The sequence below is a fragment of the Leuciscus leuciscus genome, assembly GCF_965113295.1.
Source record: "Leuciscus leuciscus genome assembly, chromosome: 14".
Taxonomy (NCBI): Eukaryota; Metazoa; Chordata; class Actinopteri; order Cypriniformes; family Leuciscidae; genus Leuciscus; species Leuciscus leuciscus.
In genome coordinates, this window is record NC_138738.1 from 28,406,757 (window position 1) to 28,431,673 (window position 24,917).

The following is a 24,917-nucleotide window of genomic DNA, read 5'->3' on the forward strand; positions in this document are numbered from 1 at the left end:
ATTAAATCCGTTATTCGGATGCCCGCCCGCCCTGTCCCTCCGCCTCCTGCCCTTGTTGAGGGGTCTCCTATTTATACCGTCCGCAGGCTCCTTGATGTTCGCCCTCGAGGTCGTGGTTTCCAGTATTTGGTCGATTGGGAGGGATACGGTCCTGAGGAGAGAAGCTGGATTCCCTCCCGGGACGTCCTGGACCGCTCGCTCATCGAGGACTTTCATCGCACTCGCCAGACTCCACCTTTGGGAGCGCCAGGGGGCGCTCGTTGAAGGGGGGGTACTGTCATGAACCGGTCTCTTCCTTCTGTTTATTTTTCCTTCATTCACACACGCGCACTCACATACAGCTGATTCCTATTATCTCAGCGCTCGCGCTGTGCACACACCCAATCATTCCCATTCATGTTTTTCCTTCCTCTCCTCACCCGCAGCTGTTACCCATAGTAATCAACACTTACACTGATTATCATCTCACCTGTTCCTGTTCCTCTCTAATTTCCTTAGCTACTTCTAGTCTCTGTTTTCTCAGTCTCCTTGTCGGATTATTGTTTGAACGTTGAGCTTTCACATTGTCTCTTCGTTACTATCTCATCAGTATTGTTTCTCTTGAGATACACCCAGTCTTGTCCTGTCCTGTCGTGACGTGAGTTATATGTTGGAGATTCATCATTGTTCTCTACTCAGTTCACCCTCCGTCTGTGGACCGTCACCTGCCTGCCGTCTGTGAGTTACTTGCACCGGGCTCGAGGACTGAGTCGAGTTGCTGCTCTCCTGGCTCTGGACCCACAGCTTCTACCTTTAACCTGTCCAGGAATATTATTTCTGTTATACACAGATCTGCGTCTGTTGACGGCAGTCTCCTTGTTTGAAGTTTCTAACGAATAAACTTTACTGCATTACCTCTGCTTTTGGGTCCTCTATACGAACTCTGACACCTTTGTGTTTAGAACCTCTGGCGTGTTTGGGTGCCGGTGAAACATCAAAAAGAATGGTGCATACTTTGTAGAGCCCTAAAAAAAAGTGTTTCAACAAATTACATTTACATAATCAATTGCATATAGTCATTTCTTTTTTAAGCAGTTCCAATCACCTGCTTTGAGGTGTTGATGGCATGCACCACATCCTCCAGTTTTTCGTCCCAGTCATTCTGCATGTCATTGCAGTACTTTGACAATGACCTCTTTATAGTCTGATTAGTCCTCTCATCCTGTCCATTTGACTGAGGGTGGTAAGCTGACGTGACACACTGCTTCACACCCAATTCCTTAAATATGTCCTCATTTAGCTGTTATCAAAAAGGTATCAAAGACATGGTACATTCTTATAACATATAGCCAAAAAATGTAATAATAAAATCTTCTTAACTAAATAATAATAACCTGGTTCACAAACTCCCTCCCCTGGTCTGTGATTATTCTTTCAACCAGTCCATATGCATTAAATGCTTGTAAGACCCCTTTAGCCACCTCAACTGCGGTCTTACACTTCAGGGATTTGGCGAAAACCCATTTGGTGAAGAGGTCAGTCATTGTGAGGACATAAATGTTCCCCTGAGGACTGGTTGGAAATGGTCCCATCAAATCCATTCCTATTACATTCCAGGCTTTAGTGATTTTGATAGGGTGCAACACTGGAGCCACTGTTTTAATAGTATCATTACACTGACACTGTGGACATTGGGCAATCAAAAAAAAAAAAAATTGGGTGTTTGTAACAATACAAACAACAGAAACACATTACTTTGTATAACTACATCAGAGGTCTCAAACTCAACATAGGATCTTGAGGACACAACTTAACACCATTAAGTATTTAATAGAATATGATGTTGTGGTCCTCAATATAATATGTCGTGGCCTCTACATAATGTACCAATGAGTTAATTATTTACACTTGAGGGGCTGTATGAAACCATCTCGTGGGTCAGGAATTTGAGTCTACAATTATCTTACCCACTTCGTGACGTCCGGAAAGATGCCTTGCCAGTAGTATGCGCTTGCAATATTCTTAAATGTCCTTGTTATCCCCTGATGCCCACCTGTAGCTGGGCTGTCATGGCAGTCCCGAAGGACTCGTTCCTTCTGTTGCTCATCCATGACAACTAGACGGTTTGATCCGTCTGCAGTCTTGTAATAGGGTGGTAGTGGCGCAATGGATAAGACACATGCCTTTGGTGTGAGAGACCCGGGTTCGAATCCACTGTGAGACACCAATGTGTCCCTGAGCAAGACACTTAACCCCTAGTTGCTCCAGAGGCGTGCGACCTCTGACATATATAGCAATTGTAAGTCGCTTTGTATAAAAGCGTCAGCTAAATGAATAAATGTAAATGAATAAATGTAAATGTAAATGTAATAAAGATGTCCACCTGTGTTAGAGACATAAAGAGGTAATGTGAGGGAACGCAACACACAGTATTTAAATCATGTTATTTATTGAAGAAAATATTATGTAAAAATTAGTTGTTTTATCATAAGCAAACGTAGCGGATACTGTAAATCACAGAATACATAACATATTAAAAGGCAATGATATTTTTTCTACTTCCCCTGCACAATGAACTTCTTAGCAGAACGCCTGACAATTCTCTTCCGTCCGGTGTCGGCGTTCCCTTGGTAAACTCCACGCTCCATGTACTCCTGCACCTCAGCATGCAACGCAAACTGTAACATAACTTTAATGCAAAGCAAAAGTAATGATATTAGGTTGATTAAACGTATTAATTGTGCAGTCAATCGATCCAAAAAATTAACTTGATTAAATACACTTTTTTCTGATTAAGTGCGTCATACAAAAAAATGTAACATAATGAACATTTATGAAACGCATAGTCATATTTTGTAAATAATTAGTTAATCATTTACTAATCACTTGTAATGAAATTTACAAAACATACATAAAATGTTAGTATATCACATGCTAATCATTTATGCATGTTTTGTAAATGATTAGTTCATCATTAACTAACCACTTATTAATGACCTACAACTGAACGTTATTATGAAGTGTTACCCAAGTCTCTATACGTTTTTACTATATTTTATCATTTAATCATTTCACATTTAATCTCCAGATTAATGTAGAAAAATATAAAATAACTAAATAAAGACATTATATTTTAAATACTTGTTTAATGACATTTTTATATATATATAAATGAAGGCCAGTATCACTGATACTAATACAGCTACTGATGTCTTGATAAATATGAGAAATAAAAAGAAATTGAATAAAGCGTAAAACACTCGCTGCACTGCATCATTTATAAATTAGATATAAATGAATCCTTATTAAAGCTACAAAAGTTCTTTAGTTATGAGCAGTGAGTCATTTTCTCTGTTCCCATTGTTATTTGATTGACCTCGTGTGAGACCGCTATATTGGGTGCTGTCCCTTTAAGATCTGCAGTTGCCGACTGCCAATTACTGCTGCGCAGTGCGCACCATATGGTGCGCGTGACTGTCAGGACATGTGTGTGTCTTTTCGCGCTCGAATGTTTTTAAACAATTTGCTTTAAGTGCATGTTAAATGTAACGCTAGCTAAAGAATGACAGAAAAAAACCGAATGCTGCGTTATTTTTATCGCGTTAAACTGGACTCAAATAATCGCATGCGTTAACTTTGATAGCACGAGTTATTAATATATTCAATGCAACTGTGCCCAGGTGCTCAAACTCGCTTTGATGTAACTTATTTATGCAAGTGCCTAGAGAGCTGAGGCCTTTAATTTTTAATTCTTCATTCGGCAACAAAGACTTTCGTCCAAATTGTATTAGGCCTATAACATTGCAAATATTTGTATTTTTTTCCAAAGAATGCTCATGCAATAATGTTGAACTGTCTCTTAAAGGGATACTTCACCTCTGGAAAGATGAATGTGTATTTAAAATAGGTCATTTATGTAGAAGAAATGTGAGGAATTTTTTTAATTTGGAGCTTTCTAGACTGAGAAAAGCCAGAAAATGTATTTTTGGCTTATGTGGACAAGTCCGGGAAAAGGAGGATGGTAACCCCTACTACTCAGCTTTCTCCACAGAACAAGAGCCTGCTAGCTTAGCTTCCAAAGAAAGACGGCTGACACTGTGTACATTCTGTGAGTGAGATCCCACCCTCTATGGGCGGGTTGAAAACATGCGGAACAGCCCCTACTACTGGCTGTAGTCTTTAGCCTCTGGCCAGAAAATCCTCCGATGACGCAAAATGACGATTTTTGCGTCATCGGAGGATTTTTTCCAGACAAAAAATACATAAATCTCTCCTCTCAGGGGGATATGAGGGTAGAAAGCACGGTAATTCGAAAATACTACAGGTTTTCTACTAATACAAAGCTTAATGCTAAATCCTGAAGTATCCCTTTAACCCCTTAGCTGTCACCCCCCTTTTTGAGAATGGACATTAAAATGCACTATTCAAGCTTAAATGGTTGTAATTCAAGAATGCTTTGGAGTATAGACCCAAGTTTGGTCTTGTTTTAAAGGGGGGGGGGGGGGGGAATGCAGATTATTACTGAGGTGAAAGCACTTAAAAAAATGTAAGTATGAAAAAGTTATGGAAGTTTAAATTTACATTAAATAAAATATAATTTATTTAATATTTTTCTTTTATATAAAATATATATTTTACAAAATATGTTTTACAAAAAAATTACTATAAAATCAAAGCCATATATCTAACCAAAGTTGTGTTCCAAATTTGAAGTTGATATCACAAAAATTGAAGTTCCCATGAGATTTTGTTTAGGCGTATTACCAAAAATAGCCACCGGGTGTCATTGAATTCCATTGAATTTAACTGTATGCATTCTACCATAACAAATTAATAAATTTCTGTCCAAATATCACTTCTGTCACAAAATATGCAACCTTGAGACTCAGACCTTTCTGACAATATGTGTTTTGTCAAGATTAGAAAATATTTTGATCATAAATTATGAAACATGACGTCGCCCAAAAGGGGAGGAGCCTGATAAAATAATTTAGAGTACCGTTTCTATGGTAACAAAATGTCCAATTGCAAAACAGTTTTCACAGGATGAATTCTGAGATCATAAGCTTTCAAATGATACCTAATTTATGATAACTACTAAAATATGTGATGTAATAAAAAAGGCAATAAAAAAGATAATATTATATTTTAGAGGATAATATGTATATTATACTTTTTAGAGGATAATATTATTTTATAATTTTTTTATTGACAAATACTAGATTAAATGTTTTATTATGAACTTTTAGCATGAAAACCAAAGTTTAAATTATTAAAAGTGTGTGCGTCGACTTTTTGTGACAAACGCCAGAAACGCCTGTTATGATGTAGATTTTTTGAGGTGCGCTCTTGTCATAAATTCATCTATTACTGTTCCGGCATAAATTGTAACAAAAAACAATGCTGAAATATCTATTAAGGAGTCTTAGACCTTTCCAACGATATATAGTTTGTCATGACTAGATTAGGATTTAATAGTAATATAGTGAAGTAAATTTAGGTTGCCCGTATACGGGCAGGTGACAGTTAAGGTATCTATAACGGTAAAAATTATTACAGGCCGATAATTTCCATCTATCCATCCATCTTCTACCGCTTATCCGGGGCCGGGTCGCGGGGGCAGCAGTCTAAGCAGGGATGCCCAGACTTCCCTCTCCCTAGACACTTCCTCCAGCTCTTCCGGGGGGACACCGAGGCGTTCCCAGGCCAGCCGGGAGACATAGTCTCTCCAGCGTGTCCTAGGTCTTCCCCGGGGTCTCCTCCCGGTGGGACATGCCCGGAACGCCTTCCCGGGAAGGCGTCCAGGAGGCATCCGGAAAAGATGCCCGAGCCACCTCAACTGACCCCTCTCGATGTGGAGGAGCAGCGGCTCTACTCTGAGCTCCTCCCGAGTGACCGAGCTTCTCACCCTATCTCTAAGGGATCGCCCAGCCACCCTGCGGAGAAAGCTCATTTCGGCCGCTTGTATCCGGGATCTTGTCCTTTCGGTCATGACCCACAGCTCATGACCATAGGTGAGAGTAGGAACGTAGATTGACTGGTAAATCGAGAGCTTCGCCTTGCGGCTCAGCTCCTTCTTCACCACGACAGACCGGTACAGGGGATGAAACGCCGATAATTTCGTTTTTATTAAAATATAACTACAATTAAACTTTATTAAAATACACCGGGTGATGGATATACTTACTGAAATGTTGGATGATGAGAAAAAAAACCCCACAATAATTAATGTAAAGTTAAATTGATAATTAAATTGTATTTTTGAATTAAGTAAGGTAAATGTATTGGTCGCAGAGATGAAATCGTCCAGAGATGTTTGGTCACAGATATGAAACTGTCCAGAGAGATGCACAGATGTCCAAAGATGAAATTTTCGCAGAGATACTTTGTAGAATTTCTGACGAAAGGGACCTGTGAAACATGGCAATCGTATATATAGTCCCGCATTTAAAAAAAAAAAAAGTGATGAGACATTCTCATTGGTCATTTTCAAGTGTCTTTAAAAATGACAATATTTTATTGATGAGTCGCGTTAATTGTTTTTTTAAAACCTGTGTAACATATATACATATACATATGTTACATCCTAATAATACATTTATTTACATAAATGTCACTGCAGATTAAGTATTTTCAAAAACAATATTCACAGTATAAGAATTGTAGCTGAAATATAGCCATTGATGCATGAGGTCCACTACAGTGGACAGATGATTAATCAGATTTTTCTCCCAATCTAAAATCAAAACTTGGAAAATTGAACTGTGATATGACTCATTAGATATTGTTTGATGCTGCAATATTTTTTTTACCTACAAGAGTCTCCTAGGAAAGAAGGAATGGTTGGATATTCCGGAGCAACTTGGCATTTCTGACTGACCATTGACCATCTTGGTTTGGAGGGGGAAAAAATCGAAACACAACGGCTTGCCACTTGGTTGCAATGTATAGGATGATGCACCAGGGTGGGTCCACTGAAGAGGATGATGTGCAACTAAGCCATCAAAACCCGTGCAAATTTAAGCAAATGCTTTTTTAATAGCCGTCCACTGTAGTGACCAATATGCATGAAAGGGTTAATCCATTTAGCGCTTAATCTTGCAAAGTACGTTTTGGTTCTACTGCTATCATTACGTTAGTAATTCATTAAGTTAACTATAAAGTGTCGCTATGTTGTGAGAAGGTACTCCTTTGCAGAGATCCCAAACCTAACTGAGCATTTAACAAACAGAAAAGAAGTCGTGACATCCCAGTGACAGATGTTCTCCAGTCCTAAAAGTAAAACAAAAAACACAAACAATCTGTTTTTAAAAGATCTTTTAGAAAGTCATGGTCTCTTTTGAGCCTTTGACAGTGATACTTGATTTCTTTCTTTCAAGACACCTGAAATACTTCCCATCCCATACATGAAAAAAATTAAAAAATACATGCCGTGTTGGTGATATCATATTTTATATATATTAAAATATTCTTACATAGGCTATATAAAATAAAATGACACAACCCTGTCTCTTTTTGTTAAATTTTCCAATAATAGCCATTATAAAAGCAGCCTAAAAGGTATAAGAAGCTATACAAGTCAAGAAATAAAGTAAGTAAAACGATTCAGTCAAACATAAGTCAGCAGGCTACAACGTTAAAGATAAATAGCCTAAATAATTTAACGTTATATAAAGTTATGAAGCTAAAACTTTGCCCTCAGCCAAAACGATTTGCCAGGGAACAAATGATGGATTAATGATATCAAAGATCGTCCGTTAGATATAGCCTACACAAGACGAATTATATCTCATGTTTAACCACTAGACTAGAGACATAAACCAGCGGCAGACGGCAGCAGAACTAGCCGAGGTAAGGCTGTTCCAGGCGGGATACATGAGCGCTGAGCACCCGGTGATCCCTTGGATCTCACATCTCCGAAAACGTCAGATCAATTTTTTAAATAGGCGCTATCTGTATAAACAAACAACATATTTGAGATTGAAACAACTACATTATCGACTGAAAAACTCTTAAAACTACATTTCGTGACACATTAACGTCTCCGGTTACTATCGTAACCTCGGTTCCCTGAGAGGCGGGAACGAGACATTACGTCACTGACGTATATGGGAACTCCCTTCCTTCTCCGTTTTCACTGAAATCTTATAGGCTAACGCCAGCTGGAGACAGCTGGCCAATTGACGCGAAACATGCAAATGCTGACTGGACCGCGGGCAGTATAAATAGCATGGGCGCGACAATTACGTCAGAATCAAGACTGAACGCTAGCACAGCTGATCAAACGGCGAGCACGGCGGCTGACGTAATGTCTCGTTCCCGCCTCTCAGGGAACCGAGGTTACGATAGTAACCGGAGACGTTCCCTTTCAAGGCGGTCACTTCGACATTACGTCACTGACGTATATGGGAACTGTATAGAATCCCGCCGTGAGCGCAGTGAAGATAAGCCCAGAACGGGGTCAAGCTACACTCCCACGAGAGACAACAGTTCTAAGCCAGCAGCGCCGCTAGGAGCACTCGAAACTGATAGGCGAAACTAGACCAAGAACGTCTGCTCCGACCTTACCAAGTTGCATATCCAATGCAATGAAGCGAAGACTGCACTGGAGAGGGCAGCACAACACCATAAGCACTCGAGCACAAGAGTTAACACAGTGTCGACGGCAATAGCGGTGACAGCTGCATAACCTTATAGCCATACACAGAGTTAACAGGAATTGAAAACTACTGCGTAATGCGGAAACAGCTATGTAACATTATAGTCATAACACAGAGTTAGCAGCAATGGTAACTCTGCATAATGCAGACTACTGCACAGCTGGTGGTAACAGTTCATGAGTACACTAATAAAACTCACCGAACCCACGACGCTATAGGCAGTGCATCAAACTTGAAACCCTGGCGAACGTGTTCTGAGAAGACAGCCAGCATACCTAAATCCCATAGGCATAGCCAACATTGAAAGCGTCGAATTCAGTGAGAAAGTCTCAGTATAAACAGCACGTCCCTAGTACCATCCATCAAGCACACAAACAGCTGGTCAGACTGCTGCCTAGTGATCCACGTACATCCGCAAAGCCCTTACAGGGCCAACAGCACTCTGAGCATCGGCATCATGCGAGGCTGACGGCTCAGCAGATAAGGTGGGCAGGGATCAATCTGTGCTCTGAACGGTGTAAGCGACTTCGGAACGCAGCTTGGTATCGGACGGAGAGTGACGCTGCAGTCACCAGGTCCGAGACAATGCAACATCATTCGCTTAGAATGAGCGTAGGTCTCCAACGTGCTTCACTGGGGCGAGAGCAGGTGAATTAAGGCCATCTCAAGAGAGCTCCCAACACTTGATAGTGTAAGTGTCTTGCTCAACTATGGACCCAGCAGCGGACACACAAGAAGGTTTCACAGCTTGGGGATGATAGGCTAGTAAGGGGGTCACGAGGAACTGACACTCCCTTGTAGAACATAGCCAATGTTCTAAGCCGATGCACAGAAGTGCAAACCAACACATAACTGAATGTACATAAACACAGTGCTAGTGGCTGTAGCGACAACAACTGTGAATATACGCAGTTAGATAATATCCCCATAATAGCATAGCACTTCAGTAAGTACACAAACACAGTCGTAGCCGTAGCTACAACTGTGAGTAAACGAGTTAACACACAATAGCCAGTTGCACTGAAGGAAACGGGGCAACATAACAGCGTAGCCCATGTACGTAACAGCATCGGTCGCTGTAGCGCGTCCATGTATGTACATAAACGCAGCGTAAGTCGCCGTAGCGACAGAAACTGTGTAGAGACAGAACTGAGATGTACAGTTAGATCAGGATGGCTAGCTGCAACAAGGAAATGGGGCAGCATTACAGCATAACACATCCGTGTACGTACCTACATCCAGAAACTGTGAACATGCACGGTTAGATTAGTTTAGCTAGTTTTGCACTGAAGGAAACAGGGCAACAAATAGCAAAAACACGTCCTTGTACGTACATAAGTGCAGTGTAGTCGCCGTAGCGACAGAACTGTGAATATGCACAGTAGATAGGATAGCTGGTTGTTGCACTGAAGGATAGAGGGCAACATAACAACATAACACATCAGTGTGCACATTTTAAACATCTGTGTGTATAATGCAGCGCAAGTCGCTGAAGCGGCCGAAACTGCATGAATATGCTCAGTTCAAACACAGTGGTCAGTTACGTTGAAGGGCAACATAACAGCATAACGCTTCAGTGTGTACACAGATGCAGCGCAAGTCGCCGTAGCGACGACTGAGACTATGCATAAGTATAGTTACATTTTGTGTACAAAAACCACAGCGTCAGAGGCATAGCGACATCGACTGTGAATACGTAGTTATCAGAATAGCCGGTTGCACTGAGGATACAGGGCAATATATAACGGCATAAATCATAGACACGTATATCAATGTACATAACACAGCGTCAGTGGCATCGCACAACAACTGTGAATACACAGTAATCAGAGTAGCCAGTTGCACTGAAGGATACAGGGCAATAAATAGCGGCGTAATCGTAACACATCAGTGCGTAGTGTGTGCACAGCGTCAGTTGCATCGCACGACAACTGTGAATACGCACTGCGTAGTAATCAGAATAGCCATTTGCACTGAATGACACAGGGCAATATATAATGGCATAAATCATTACACATAACAGAGTACGTAACACAGCGTAGTTGCATCGCACAACAACTGTGAATACGTAGTAATCAGAATAGCCATTTGCACTGAAGGATACAGGGCAATATACAACGGCAAAATTCATACACATAACAGTGTGTAGTGTGTACGTAAACACAGCGTCAGTTGCGTCGCACGACAACTGTGAATACGTACTGCGTAGTAATCAGAATAGCCATTTGCACTGAAGGATACAGGGCAATATACAACGGCAAAATTCATACACATATCAGTGTGTAGTGTGTACGTAAACACAGCGTCAGTTGCATCGCACGACAACTGTGAATACGCACTGCGTAGTAATCAGAATAGCCATTTGCACTGAATGACACAGGGCAATATATAATGGCATAAATCATTACACATAACAGAGTGCGGAGTGTACGTAACACAGCGTCAGTTGCATCGCGCAACAACTGTGAATACGTAGTAATCAGAATAGCCATTTGCACTGAAGGAACAGGGCAATATACAACGGCAAAATTCATACACATAACAGTGTGTAGTGTGTACGTAAACACAGCGTCAGTTGCGTCGCACGACAACTGTGAATACGTACTGCGTAGTAATCAGAATAGCCATTTGCACTGAAGGATACAGGGCAATATACAACGGCAAAATTCATACACATATCAGTGTGTAGTGTGTACGTAACACAGCGCAAGTTGCGTCGCGCAGCAACTGTGAATACGTACTGCGTAGTAATCAGAATAGCCATTTGCACTGAAAATACAGGGCAATATAAGTGGCATAAATCATACACATAACAGTGTGTAGTGTGTACGTAACGCAGCGTCAGTTGCATCGCGCAACAACTGTGAATACGTAGTAATCAGAATAGCCAGTTGCACTGCAGGAAACAGGGCAATATCGTGGCATAAGCATAATACACACAATCAGGTACATAAACACAGCGTCAGTGGCATCGCACAACAACTGTGAATACGTGGTAATCAGAATAGCCATTTGCACTGAAGGAAACAGGGCAATATAACGGCACAAATCATAGCACATATCAGTGTGCAGTGTGTACATAAACACAGCGTCAGTGGCGTAGCGACAACAACTGTGAATACGTAGTTAAATCAGAATGGCCAGTTGCACTGAAGAATACAGGGCAATATAACGGCACAAATCATAGCACATATCAGTGTGCAGTGTGCACATAAACACAGCGTCAGTGGCGTAGCGACAACAACTGTGAATACGTAGTTAAATCAGAATGGCCAGTTGCACTGAAGGATACAGGGCAATATAACGGCACAAATCATAGCACATATCAGTGTGCAGTGTGCACATAAACACAGCGTCAGTGGCGTAGCGACAACAACTGTGAATACGTAGTTAAATCAGAATGGCCAGTTGCACTGAAGGATACAGGGCAATATAACGGCACAAATCATAGCACATATCAGTGTGCAGTGTGTACATAAACACAGCGTCAGTGGCGTAGCGACAACAACTGTGAATACGTAGTTAAATCAGAATGGCCAGTTGCACTGAAGGATACAGGGCAATATAACGGCACAAATCATAGCACATATCGGTGTGCAGTGTGCACATAAACACAGCGTCAGTGGCGTAGCGACAACAACTGTGAATACGTAGTTAAATCAGAATGGCCAGTTGCACTGAAGGATACAGGGCAGCCTGACAACATAAGCTGTAAGCACATCAATATGTAATGTTACGTAGGCCCAGCGTCAACAGCATAAGCGGTAACGACTGCGCAACCCCGTAGTCAAGACTGACTAGAAGGGGTAAACACTCACCGAATTGCGGTTGTGCACTTTTGTCAGATTGGGGCGTCAAGAGACTCATAGCATCCGCACTTTGCGCCTTTTAGACACGGAGCCATGGCCTTTGCCTCATCCCTCTAGACGCGCGTCTTTGCGCATGACTATCCATAGGACGTCGTGGAAGACGGAGTCTTTCTTGAAGTAGCCTGGCTGAGATACCGGGCTAAGTATCCTCCACAGAGCCTATCGCGTCGAGTCCTTCTAGCGAGCACGCGAAAAGGACCGGAGTGGCGACGGGCAGCGCTAATTCGTCTTTGGGCAGGAGAGGGCCCACCAGCGGCCTGCTGGCGGCAGTGGGCCTCATCCCCGCTGATGCCCGGGTTTATTCCCCTGAGGGCGCGCACTGTCCGGCACATTGCCTGTCGTCCGCGAGTGCGGCCTCGGTTGATCCTTGTTAGGGTAGCGAGTCAATAGGACCCGCACATATCTGGCATGTAGCAGCCATCGGATGCGGGGAGGAAACATGGTGAGTAACCTCTATTGCAACTTCCACGATGACTTCAGATAAGACTTCTAGCGTGAAGAAAGAGATTCTGACGTAATTGTCGCGCCCATGCTATTTATACTGCCCGCGGTCCAGTCAGCATTTGCATGTTTCGCGTCAATTGGCCAGCTGTCTCCAGCTGGCGTTAGCCTATAAGATTTCAGTGAAAACGGAGAAGGAAGGGAGTTCCCATATACGTCAGTGACGTAATGTCGAAGTGACCGCCTTGAAAGGGAACAGTAGTATTTTTAAATTTTGCGGTCTTTCTCCTGCTATTTGACCCAACTTGAGATTTTAAATATTAGCTACAGAATATACACAATTTACATATACAATATACAATTTAATCTTACCTTGCATATAAGGTTGGATTTAAAGCTACCACATAATAACACTAAAACAGCTCACGTTAGCTACAAGTTATCGCGAGAACAGATTTAGATCAGGCATACTACTGGCATACTAATTGGGTCCTCAGCCCGGACCCATCACTTCAGAGTGACCGGATACTTCATCACACCGGCACACAACAGAGATAGCTTTCTGTTCTTCAGCAAGCGCTCTCTGTCTCTTGTCTGTCTTATTTGGTGTTGTATTGTCACAATCACAAGTATATATAATGGTGAGTTCACCCAGCCGGCACATGACCGACCTTCAACGTTGAAATATGGTTGACATAATGTCAGTTGTTGTTTCAACGTTGAAACAACGTTGAAATAACATTTAATGCTAAATGGTTGAAAAAGGTTAACAAAAACACTTCTAAATCAACGTTGAAATAACGTTTAATGCTAAATGGTTGAAAAAGGTTAACAAAAACACTTCTAAATCAACGTTGAAATTTTTACAAGATCTGTACGTTGAAACAACGTAATGTTTTCGACAACATACTACAAAAATATCTGCCTTTTAACGTATTATTGTGATAATTAATTAGCATTTAATGATTTTTTATCATAACCAGCTCTTCAATGTATATGTTAAAATACAATTATTATCATTATTAACAATAATATTTTCACCCTCAAGAGAGCAGTGCAGCAAAACCTTTTGCCTTATGTGATTTTGTGTGAATTTACAATTTTGTCTGCTTGCAGTTTACATTGCATTATTACATTAGTATTCACACTGTCATGTCATTTGACCAATTAATTAAATATTAATACAGACTGCAAATAAAACTCAATAGCCTACACCACTATGTTAACTCGCGAAAACTATTGGTTGTTTCGCCGTTTTACTTTGATCATGATTGGTTAATCTGTCTGTCTTTCAGGAAACTGTCCAATGAGAATGTGCGCGGCTCTGCGCCTATTTTAAGTTTGAAAATACGTCCGTTACTCTCGGTCGGTGAGCAGCTGCTGCTTGCGTTGATTACTCGGTCAGACCTGGATTATTTTATATCTGCCTGTTGAATTCTTAAATTTTGAGCGAATTTGAGTTGATATGTCAATGAAGAACAAAAGCTGGAATGTAAACAGAGGAAGGGGTCATACGTGGTCTGTAAAAATACTGGCGATCAGGCAAGAAAACATTTTTCAGTCCTTAACAGTCTAACGTTAGGGACCCGGGGAACGGTCATAGGCTTACTGCAACCTCATAAGATAAATAAGTTATCTCTGTGTGTGTTTTTGTACTGCTTCACCATTAGCGTAGCGATATTAGCATGTATTTCAAACGTTACCATCTGACATTGCTGTGTTTTGTTGTTGGTCGTTATCGTTATGTGTTTAATGTTGTCAGCTAACGTTAGTTTAAAAACGCATGAGAGGTAAAAAAGCGTGGGAATGAGTAAAGTGATAAAACCATCATTTAGAAGTTTACATAACCTCTTCAAACACTGATAACGATATTGAAAAGATATTTGTTTACTTTTTTTTTTTTTTTTGATCAAGCATTGGAATAAGATTTTTTTCGGGGGAGAACACCCAACGGAAAGACCCATTCACCACTTACAGTAAGTAAATTTTACCCACTGTTCGAAAACTTACACAGGGATTAATATATAGTATTAAGTATGATTTTCATCTTTAAAGTAAGACATTTAACGTTACTGATAGAAAGTCTGAGTAACTTTTTGTCCTTTTGTCTTTCTTCTGCTGAAGTGACGCACTGAAAGTGGATTCATGTCACCTTCTTCAGTCCTTTCTTTAATCACTGGAAACCATTAAGGGAAAGACCCTCAGACGTGTCATAATAGGATAAATGCGGCTGCAGGTAAAATGATTTGATGGTTTGATTTTGGTGTACCATTTGGCTTTTTGTGTGTGCTTCCCTTGCTATGATACACATTTCTGATGGGATTGCCATGCTTTAAGTGTATGTTTACATTTTTAATCATGTAATACTAACAGTCTCAAAGATGACATTACTAAGTTCATGTTGTGTGAATGTGAAACGTTTTTACAATTTAAATCAATTTTAAGATCGTTTAAAGGAATGGTAAAAAAACATTTTTTTTTTTTTTTAATACTGCTTTTTAAGGACTTTTCATTGAATAATTTCTTCTTTCCCCCCTTCAGATTCGCCAAGGATCCAGCTGATTACTGGCAATTTGGTGGAGGATTATTCTTTAGCTGCTACATTGCACTATCACTTCTGGTACGGATTCATTGGCCTTTTGTGTAATTTTTTTTAATTTTACTTGATTTAATAAATTACTTTTAATTAGTACAATGTATGGTTAGGATTCTGAATTAAAACAGTGTAATGTTTCTCCACAAATATTATCAGAAATATATCATTGTTGAAACAATATAAACCTGCATTGAAAGATATAAAGAACAACAGACCTCAACCCTCTCTGCTCAACATCACAATTTGGTGATTTCTTCATCTGTTTTAAGGATGAAATCATGACCTTATGATTATAGTAACCGTAACTGACACATGGGAGTAATATTCAATTTTTTACAATTCCACCTTGAGGCTCTGAAGAATTTCTTGTGTAAATGTACATCTGAATACATAAAATATGTGTTTTAGAATGAATAGTGTTGTATACTTTGTTTTATACCCGACAAATTGAACTGTAAAGTGAAAATCTTGTACATGATTTATTTTGTATTCAGTGTTTTCCGTTTTCAGTGTTTTTGCTTTTATTTATAGGATAGTAGCAGACAGCGGGCAAGAAGTGAAGAGGAAGTGATGGCATCGGAATGGACCCCGAGCTGGGACCCTGTCGGAGCACTGCACAAGGCTGTCACATTTCATTGAGAATAAAAAAATAAAAAATGTACTGTACATTTTAAATATTAAATGTTTAATTTAAGGGTTACTGTAATTGAACAAAAACTGTCTTTAAATATTCCATTTAGATGTTTACTTCTACAGGTTTTAAACAATACTTCGAAAGCGCTGCAATTTAAAGTTTGAGATGTTTTTCATCTGTTTTAGAAAGTATTTTTAGACTTGTTTTTTCAGAATAAAACTTGTTTTACAATCTTGAGCATGTGTTAACTCATTATTTAATGTGTTTAATTAAGCCATTGCTGCCAGTCATTTGACAGTTAACAATTTTTAGTGTACAGTATGGACAGTTAATCACAAATTCAGTCAGCATTGTCATGACTCATGTTCCAACCGCTTGCCACCTATTTAGCCCCCGAGTCCGCATCATCCCTAAAAACTCCGGTGCTGCCCACTAAACCATGCCGAGATACATCTTCGTTAGTGGGCAGGGCTTATATGGCTGCGGGTCAGGCTGGCGCTAGTCTGCACACTATGGCAGTACTTCAAGCATACCAGGCCGACCTTCTTAAAGACATCGATGAGGGCGAGGGTCCAACTCCGGAGGACATTGCGGAGTTGAGGAAGGCTGCAGACCTGTCTCTCCGAGTCACCAAGGAAACAGCCCGTGCAATCGGCCGTTCCATGGAGGCAATGGTGGTCTCGGAGAGACATTTATGGTTAAATCTGTCGGGCATCAAGGAGAAGGACAGGGCTTTCCTCCTTGATACCCCGATTTTGCCTTCTGGCCTGTTCGTCGACTCAGTTAATATCGTCGTCGACAGGTTTCAGGAGGCGAAGAAACAGTCTGCAGCATTCAGACAATATCTCCCTCACCACTCAAAGTCTAAGAAGCCTGCCCCCAGCGGGTAGCCGCAGCCATCCACCAGCTCCTCCGCCTACAGACAGGCGCAAAAGGAGAGCGTCGTTTCTAGAGCCCCCCCTCAAGCAGCCTGGGGGCTCTCAGCCGAAGTCTCAGCCTAAGCAGAGCGACCTGAGGGCCGTCCTGCAAGCAAAGAAGGCTTCGACAAAGAGGTCCTAGCCAGCCTAGGTCCTCTGCGGGCGGCCCCACACGTGGGGGAGCGATTGAGGTCGCCTCCTCCGCGGAGCCCGCAGGAAATCGATGTCGACTTCCCACCGCCAAGTGCGCTTCGGGACGCATCGGTTTCCAGCGAACGTGCCCTGCACTGTATGCCCCACAGGCTTGCGGCCAGGCAGCACTCGCGTCCGCACATCGAGAATCGTTTTCGGTCGAACCCTGCCGGAGATCCACTTCAGGGGGCCAAGAACGAATCCCGATTAATACCCGAAGCCAGCCTCAAGAGTATTTCGATGCATGGAAAAATCTCACGAATATTTCTCCTTGGGCTCTGCGCACCATTCAAAAGGGGTGCAGACTACAGTTAGGTTCCCGCCCACCGAAGTTCAACGGGGTGGTCTGGACTGTAGTTGACCCAGAGCAGATTCGGGTATTGGAACAAGAAGTAAACTCCCTGCTGGTAAAAGAGGCTATAGAACGTATTCCTCCTCCAGACAGGGAGTCCGGGTTTTACAGTAGTTCCCAAGAAGGATGGGGGGTTGCGTCCGATAATAGATCTCAGGCACTTGAATCGGTCTCTGAGGAGATTCAGGTTCAAGATGCTCACTATTCCCATCATCGTGAACCAAATTCAATCCAAGGATTGGTTTGTCACGATAGATCTGAAGGATGCATACTTCCATATTTCCATCCTTCCATCTCACAGGAAGTTCCTGAGGTTCGCTTTCGGGGGCGAAGCGTACCAATATCGGGTTCTTCCATTCGGCCTAGCTCTCTCCACTCGCACATTTACTAAATGTATGGACGCAGCTCTAGCACCGCTGAGGCTTCAGGGTATCAGGGTCCTCAATTATATCGACGACTGGTTGGTTCGGGCCAAGTCACAAGAGCTGGCAGTTCGGCATCGAGATGTTGTCCTTGCCCACATCCAGAGCCTGGGGTTGAGACTCAACACGAAAAAGAGCGTGTTGGCACCAGCCCAGATAACCACGTTCCTGGGAGTGGTGTGGGATTCGGTCACACTTGCGGGCACAATTGTCTCCTGCACGGATCGAATCCATCCTGGCCACGGTGACCAGGATAAAGCTAGGCCAGGCCATCACTGTAAAACATTTTCAGAGAGTGTTAGGGCTCATGGCAGCAGCATCCAACATCATTCCATTCGGTCTCCTGCACATGATGCCCCTGCAGTGGTGGTTGAAAACCAAGGGGTTCTCCCCGAGGGGAAACCCATTTTGCATGATCAGGGTTACGCGCAGATGCCTTCGTTCCCTATCTATGTGGAAGAAAGCTTGGTTTTCACATGGTCCCGTGCTGGGAGCGTCATTTCTCCGGAAAGCCGTTTCGACAGACGCCTCCCTCACGGGCTGGGGCGCGGTCATGGACGGCCGCTTTATGAGAGGCCTATGGCAGGACCATCATTCCTCCTGGCATATAAACTGCCTGGAAAGATTGGCGGTGTCCCGAGCTCTGAGGAGCTTCCTGCCGGACCTCAAGGGTCCTCACGTCCTTGTGAGGACGGACAATATGTTGGTAGTGGCCTATATAAACCATCAGGGGGGTCTGAGGTCTCGCCCTCTATGCAGACTGGCGCATCAGATACTCCTGTGGTCCCAAGGGAAATTGTTGTCTCTCAGAGCAACATGCATCCTGGGGAATCAGAATCAGGGAGCAGACATCCTGTCGAGGCAGGGGCTGAGGCCCGGGGAATGGAGACTCCATCCCGAGGTGGTGGAGTCAATATGTCAGAGGTTCGGCCCAGTGGAAGTGGATCTATTCGCGTCTCGAGAGACGACTCACTGTCCACTGTGGTTCTCCCTCACACATCCAACCCCGCTGGGGATAGATGCCATGGTTCAGACGTAGCCGAGGCTGCGTCTGTATGCATTTCCCCCGATCGCTCTGCTCCCGGGAGTTCTAGAGAGGGTTAGTCGCGACGGGATCAGTCTATTATTGGTAGCCCCGTTGTGGCCGGCCCGAGTATGGTTCTCAGACATAATATCACTCCTGGACGGCCCTCCATGGGGGGGCACAGTACCGAGAGGCTGGCCTGTCAGCAGGAGCAGTAGAGACCATACTCAGCTCTAGAGCTCCCTTCACGAGGAAATTGTACGGCCTAAAATGGAATGTTTTCACCGTATGGTGCAGAGAGTGTGAGGTGGACCCAGTTAACTGCCCAGTGGCTTCAGTGCTGGAGTTCCTCCAAGATCGCTTCTCGGCTGGTCTTACCCCTTCCACTCTCAATGTGTACGTGGCTGCCATTTCGGCTTTCCACGCTCCTCTGAGTGATGGGCCTCTGGGGAGACAGCAGTTGGTTGTACGTTTCCTCCGTGGGGCTTGGAGGATGAGACCTGCGGCTCGTACCAGGGTTCCCACTTGGGACCTGGCGGTGGTTCTCGAAGGGTTGGTTGAGGCCCCCTTCGAACCGCTGGAGTCGGCTGATGCCAAGAACCTTTCCCTAAAGGTGGCTTTCTTGTTGGCCATTACTTCTCTGAGGAGGGTAGGAGATCTCCAGGCACTCTCTATATCCAACGGGTGCCTGGAGTTTGTTCCAGGCAACATCAAAGCCATCCTACATCCTAGGCCGGGCTATTTGCCCAAGGTGCCATCTAATGTGGCACGGCCTATGGTTCTGCAGGCTTTTCATCCTCCACCTCACGTGACGGCGGATGAGGAGAGACTTCACCTGCTCTGCCCTGTCAGAGCTCTAAAAATATATATCCAGAGGTCCTCCTCATGGCGGAAGTCAGATTAGTTGTTAGTGTGTTTCAGGTCGCCCAAGAAGGGGCTTCCCGCATCCAAACAGATCATTAGCAACTGGATTGTCCAAGCTATATCTATGGCCTACCAGGTACGCAATTTGCCTTCACCTCTGGCCGTGAGGGCTCACTCTACCAGAGGCATGGCGTCCTCTAGAGCCCTCCTCTCAGGGGGCCCGATCCAGGAAGTCTGCGATGCAGCAGGATGGGCCACCCCTCACACTTTTATTAGATTTTACAACCTGGACATTCCATCGACACCTGGCACCCTTGTGCTCTCGTCCTAAGTGTGCCTGTGTGCAGCTTCACACTAGGACAGGCAGGGATCGTTGTGGCATAGTGGGTACTCGTTTCCTCAAAGTGTCATTCGACGCAGTTCAAGTTCCCTCGAAAGGGAACGTCTCGGGTTACGACTGTAACCCTTGTTCCCTGAGAAAGGGAACGAGAACTGCGTCCCTTCACCACGCCACCCCCTGCCTGGGAGCACTTGCTTCATCACAGAAGCTATCTCTGTTGTGATTGTGATCGTCCTTTTGTAGCTTCCGTATATGCTGTCACACATTACGTCATGATGCAACACCAATCAGGATTGGCTTAGTTTCATTCATACTTCAGAGGCGCTACGCTGAGGGGCGTTCCCCAAAGTGTCATTCGACGCAGTTCGCAAAGTTCCTTTCTCAGGGAACAAGGGTTACAGTCGTAACCCGAGACGTTTAGTAGCTTACTAATAACAGGGTTGTGGACTCGAGTCGCATGACTTGGACTTGACTTGGACTCGAGTCCCAAATTTGATGACTTGTTGTGACTCGACTTGACATAATCAAAGATTGTGACTCGACTTAGACTTTGACAACAATAACTCACGACTTGACTCAGACTTGAGCCCTGTGACTTGGAAATACTTTACCTATACCTTCTAAAACCACAGATCAGAGTTGTAATCACTGTAGTAGCACTGTATCATTGACGCATGATCACAGCGCTGATTAGCGCTGCTTTCGCACTTTTGGCACTGAGCCAGAGAGTGCTTGATAGAGTGCATTCAGCAGCACTTGTCAGTTGTCATTTATCACACGTTCAGACAGTTTTCAACCAAATAATGTTTATTTTTATTTCTTTTAGTTTTTTTAGGCATTTAAATACACAAGTACTAGCGAACCATTTATAATAAAAAAAAATATATAATTGCCTATAGGTAACTATAACATTTCGGGAGAAATGGATGGATTTACGTTTTGTAAATATGACAGGCACGTAGCCCCAAAAAGTGTCACGTGACGCTTGATACATCGCCATGGGGCTGTTTGCAGCATATCATAAAAGACAGAGGAAAAACATTGGGACCGCTCCAGCACATCAGCTAAGTCACTACATTGACATATCTGAAGGATAGGACGCCCTCTTGTTCTGGGCTATAAACCGGAATAACTTCCTGCACTATTCCGAGTGGCCATCAGGGTCTTGGCAGTGCCTGCCTCTAGTGCTGGAGCGTGTTTTCAGCCATGGAGGCATTATACTACGGCCCCATTGTGCACAAATGTCTGACAGACTTTTGGCCAATTTGATAGTGCCCAAAAAAAAGATCAATCACTCTTACTGACTCAAACATTCATTTCACTCACATTGACTCTCTCTCTTAGTATTAAGTATGGTAGCACAGCATTTTTAAATGACTGTCTTCATGAGTTTGTCTGCATCCATGTTGCATGTTTCCTCTCTCACTTGTAAATTGTGGTATGGTAGCAGTTATTTCTTATGCATCTTAGTTTCTCACAGATGTTTTTTCTTATTCAGTTTATTTTAGGTTCCAAATAATGGTTTAGATTCACTCATTGACACATTCTCTCTCACACACACATACAAAATGTGTAGCAGTTATTTCTATGAAATGATTTTGCCTTTGTTAGTCGGTTACCAATAAAAGTTTTTTTCACTGCCTTTTCCTTATTTTGTCACACATAAGAACAATCCCTAAATTGAACTGAGATAAATCGGGTGCCCTTAGTGAAAATTGTATCGCAATCATGAAATTGAACACTAATGACTTGTTTAAGACTTGAAGCTTAAACTCGAGGATTGCAACTTGACTTGGACTTGCCTGTCTTGACTCGGACTTGACTTGGGACTTGTCTGTCTTGACTCGGGACTTGACTCAAGAGATGAATGCAAAGACTCGAGACTTACTTGTGACTTGCAAAACAATGACTTGGTCCCACCTCTGACTAATAATTATCAGTTTGTGGTAATGTAGAAGTTTCTCAGCAGATGGCAGTGTTTTCACATTAAGGACAGAGTATTACAATTAACAAATAGGTTTCTGATGTTTTCTGATTCAATAGCAGGGCTTTGAAAGAAAATTTTCACCTGGTTAAACTGTATCAGTGGTGGACAGTAACGAAGTAAATGTAATTCGTTACTGTACTTAAGTAGCTTTTTTACGTATCTGTACTTTACTGAAGTATTTAAATTTGGGAAGACTTTTACTTTAACTCCACTACATTTCAAAGTCAAATATCTTACTTTTTACTCTACTACATTTTCAAAATCAGTCGTTCCTTTTTATTTATGAGTGGATAAAAACTTAACTGGTCAAACGAGCCACCTATCACAGTAGCCTACAACGTGTGCGCTTTGTTTTGAACTTGCCTTGGTGGTATCTACTAACCGCGAACCAGAGCCGTTAAATATGAGAGTTGCGACCATAGACAGTATATAAGAGGTTGCGACACACACGGCTTGTTCGACTTGAATCGGCGCTGCACAGACCGATCAGTTTATGACATCAAAGTATAGAGCGAAATCGCGAGAGCGATTGAAAAGCATACAGAGCCGTCTACTCTCTAATCGCTCTTGCGGTATTTTAATGTCATTCACCGATTGGTCTGTGCAGTGTGCCATTTCAAGTCGAACAAGCCTACTGTGATCTCGCCGCCGCGCGGTCACGTGATTCGTGTAGCTCTCAATAGTTCCAAACAATGTGTTGCCAATAATTTTAAGCGGGGCAGAGAGCAGCAGCTATTATTGCAGCAATTATCGGTAAATACTGACGCATAATGAACATTGCTTATTACCTTGACACTAAAATTACTTGCATATAATAGCATTTTTTTTTCTGAGGAGTAGCAGAAACACTGCATTAATACGTTTTGGTGTTTAATTTTGTAGGGAAATTGGCTGCTCCCATAATGTAGTGTGTATATATATATTCAATGGCATTGTGCAGGTTTATGTGAATGTATCATAACATTAGGATGTTTATAATTATGACCATAGACGCTTGTGAAAAATATGTACAGTAAATACTGTAAATGTATTATACCATATGGGATCAGTCCCCTTCCGTCCAAAATTAAACACACAAAAAATGTATTCAATTCAAATATATATATATATATATATATATATATATATATATAGACTAATTAATGTCATTTTATTAATAGATTGATGTGCCAAGAGTGACGTAGTCTTCACGTAGACTGAGTTAAGCAAGAGTCTTGTGACAAAAATTATAACAGGACATTATAGCAATACAAAAATCATAGTACTTGGATACTTAAGTACATTTGAAGGCAAATACTTTTGTACTTTTACTCAAGTGAATGTTTAAAGGCAGCACATCTACTTTTACTTGAGTAATATTTTACCTTGAGTATCTTTACTTTAACTCAAGTACATGGTATGTGTACTTCGTCCACCACTGAACTGTATCAACACTGAAAGGCATAATGCACAAAACTTTTGATGCTTATCTTATTTACATTTGTGGTGGGACGTACAGAGATTCATTTCTAATTAACCTAATGCTCTTGGGTAATCGAATGTCCAATTATAAACCGTGAGGGAGCGTATACAATTTCTATAAAGATTCTCACTGCCCGGGGACCGCCCATTCTGTTTTTGTTTTTCCCTCCATGCCTTCTGCTTTGAGGTATGTGTTGTTTGGCTAACAAGTTAGCACATACAGTAGATGTGTGAATTTATGTAACAGTTATTTGGTTTATAGCTTTATTGCGGATAGTTCTTTGCTGTGGGTTGTTGGCGGCTACCATTTCCCCTTCACATGCCGTGCTTTGTTGACATGGTGATACCCTTCTGTGTGTACGTGACTTGGATTTGTGACTGACTATGAAATGAAGGAGGAATAGTCTGTGTTCTCAGATACCGTGCATTCAGTGAAGCCTGCGGGGCAACACTATTTGATGCTGCTGTTTGTCTATCCTGGTTTCTCCTGTGACAAACTTGATCGTCAGCGCGTGTGCGCTCGGTTCATGTGTTTTGTGTGCATCTGTGATCACTGTTTTTTTTTTTTTTTAACTAATCCTTCGATTTGTTTGTGTTTTGCTTTATTTGCTTTCTGCATATTTATTTTACTTGTTCTTCAGTGCATTCGTTTATAAATATTGTTTTGTTCAAATGTATTCTTTAGTTTTGTATTTGGTTTGTTTTGCTAAAGTTGTTTCCAATGTTTTGCTTTATTTCTTTGAATTGCTTTGTTTATGTTACTGTTCAGTATGAAGTGGGGTGAACATCCACCCAGTTTTGGTGCCCAATTCTGAATCTCATAGTAGTTTTTTTCTTGATTCTCTGGTTAATTAATTAAATGTTTATCTTTTTTTCTTTTTTTTTTTTTTTACTTTTATTTAACCCTCTGGGGTCTGAGGTGTTTTCTGGGCCCTGGAGGTGTTCTGATATGCTCTGAAATTTGTGCTTATTTCTGTTACTTGTGACATTTTCATGGCTAAAGTCTGATTACTCTGTATTCAGCACAAACTCTGCTACAATAATATGTCAGCAGCATGTATGTAAAAGTTTGTAGTTTTGAGATAATTACATTTATGCATGGTTTGTGAAAAAACTAAATCAAATTGTCACTGAAATAAGGTCATGAAACACATACTGATAATTTCTTCACAAGACTTT

At 42.1% G+C, this 24,917-nt stretch overlaps 2 long non-coding RNA genes across 2 annotated transcripts; one reads left to right on the forward strand and one right to left on the reverse strand.

The window, feature by feature from the left end:
* Window positions 1–962: 962 nt before the first annotated feature.
* On the reverse strand, window positions 963–1,596 carry LOC309513586. Its single transcript, XR_014211484.1, has 3 exons — window positions 1,374–1,596; window positions 1,085–1,279; window positions 963–1,004 (listed from the first exon to the last, which is right to left on the reverse strand). It is a non-coding gene; the product is annotated as an uncharacterized lncRNA (long non-coding RNA).
* A 13,378-nt stretch (window positions 1,597–14,974) lies between these two features.
* Window positions 14,975–16,188, forward strand: LOC309474807. Its single transcript, XR_014197428.1, has 3 exons — window positions 14,975–15,185; window positions 15,491–15,569; window positions 16,077–16,188. It is a non-coding gene; the product is annotated as an uncharacterized lncRNA (long non-coding RNA).
* The last annotated feature ends 8,729 nt before the right edge of the window (window positions 16,189–24,917 follow it).